Source organism: Ochotona curzoniae, unplaced genomic scaffold (assembly GCF_017591425.1).
Source record: "Ochotona curzoniae isolate NIBS_2020 unplaced genomic scaffold, NIBS_Ocur_1.0 scaffold_4701, whole genome shotgun sequence".
In the NCBI taxonomy this organism is placed as follows: Eukaryota; Metazoa; Chordata; class Mammalia; order Lagomorpha; family Ochotonidae; genus Ochotona; species Ochotona curzoniae.
In genome coordinates this window covers 5,650,454-5,652,604 of record NW_024467122.1, presented here as the reverse complement: position 1 = coordinate 5,652,604, position 2,151 = coordinate 5,650,454, and the positions used below count along the sequence as shown (strand labels likewise).

Here is a 2,151-nt window from a genome sequence, read left to right as displayed (position 1 = left end):
TTTGTCTGAAGTTAAGGAACACAATTACTTTAATCTCTTGCAGCTCACTTGCAATCAGTCTCCAAGAGTTCTTACGATATGTTTTTTTAATTGATTAATTAATTACGTGACAGGCCTAGAGACAGAAAAAAAAGAGACAGACAGACACAGAGATCTTTTATCTGCTGTTTCAAACCACAAATGGTAATGTTAGCTACTTCTTGGCCAGGCTGAAGCAGAAACCCAGAATTCAAGTTAACAGGGCACCGAGTACTTGAAGTATCAGTTCCTGCCTCTCAGGAAATGCATTAACAGGAAGTTGGAATAAGAACCTGAGTCAGGACTCAACCCTAGGCCATCTGATATTGGATGTGGTCATCACCATAGCATTTGATTGGCTGTGTCAGATACCGGCCCCCTTGATGCTTTTCTTCAGAAGCATCGTTTCTGATGGTCCTCTCTTTGTGTTATCTTTTCATGGCTATAAACACTTGAAACATGCTAACTCTATTAGCTTCACTTTGGCTCATAACTCTTGAGCTACTGAGGAAGGTCCAGGGGACCTCACCTGTGGTGATGTTGTTAAAAGCAGCGAAGGGTATTGTGTGGAAAAAGACAGGGAGAGGGGGCCTGCAGCTGTCCACCAATGCCTATGCAGATGAGCCAGGATTGATGGTAAGGGCTCTATTCCAAGCACCTACCGCACTCTCATCACTTCCAAAGGCCTCTGCTGTGAAGTTTGCTTCTATCAATAACATAGAAGACTTTGAGAGCATGCCCCACACTAGCAGCCTCATGCCCGAGTCCTGCCTGAAGCCCGACTCTACTTTGCCCATGTCCATTGCTATGTACAGTGCTACCACCAGAATATCTGACAAATTTCTCTGTCACTGACCTTGGTCTGGCTATGTGAACATATGAGGTGTTGGACAGTGCCCACAATGAGCTATCAGGCCTGATATGCACACAGGAGATGTACTTGCCTCCAAGCCGCTGAAGGGCACTTGTTTCAGCAGCCAGCTACAAATGACCGTGGAGACCACCATGATCATTGAGACCCTTGTTGCCCTGGGTGCTGAGATAGAGTGATCTAGTGCAGTATTTTTTCCCATCCAGGACCACATAGCAGCTGGCACTTCCAAGGCGCACCATTCCAGTGTCTGTCTTCAAGGGTGAAACAGACAAGGAGTATCTGCATTGAGTACCAGCCCCTCAGCATAATCCTGAACGATGGCAGTGAGCTCTCCAACCTTATCCACACCAAGTACCCACAGCTCCCGTCAGGCATCAGAGGCACCTCTGAGGACACCATGGCTGTGGTTCATAACCTCTCCAAATGATGTTAAGGTGTCTGTATTCAACGTCAGTGACTCTGTTACCAAGAGCAAGCTTGACAACTTCAGCTGCTGGGTGTCCCTTGTAGATGGCATCCAGTGCGCAACATACACTATACTTGCAGGCAAGGTGGAAGTGGCAACAGACCATGGCATTGAGGGAAAGGGATGTACCCAGGACCTGAAGGTTTTTCAGGCCTGTGTCATCATCACCATGCTTACCCATCGGCACGCTACAGGCCGGCATGGAAAACTGTGAAGTGATTACTGTGGGTAAAGCCTTCAAGGAAGGCAATATCTTTGTCACTAGTGTGTGGGCATCATCCTTGGGAAGACCCCTGAGCAGATGAAGGAAGAGGCCATGATGTATAACAAACACTTTGATGTGGAGATTGATGTCAATGGTTCAACGACAATGCTGTGGAGAAGGTGCATATCAAGCCCCAGTGGACCACTGTTGACTGAAGAATGGGCATCCCAACAAGCTGCTTGCAAGGACCTGCTGGTCAATTTGGGTTGTGCCGTGGGCCACCCCAGCTTTGTGATGAACAACCCCTTCCCAAACTGGATGAGGTTGAAGCTCACCTGAGCAAGCTGACTGAGAGCCATGCCTGCATCTAGTTCTTCCTTCTCCTGCCCAAGAGCCACTAGCAGCACCTTTGCAGTCCATTTGTTAGTGTTGCCCTCATGGACTCCCTGGAGCTGCCCACTCAGTTTTTGGTGTTTGCTTTCCTCAAACCCTGGTCAGGAAAGCAGGCACAAGGGGAACATCCACAGGGAGCCGATAGCCCAGTGGTCCCAGAAGTGCATAGTCAGTCTTCTGTTGGTGGTGATGGTT

General features: G+C 48.3%; 1 pseudogene; it reads left to right on the top strand.

The window, feature by feature from the left end:
• The first annotated feature begins 555 nt into the window (after positions 1–555).
• Positions 556–1,902, top strand: LOC121149325 (annotated as a pseudogene).
• Positions 1,903–2,151: the final 249 nt, after the last annotated feature.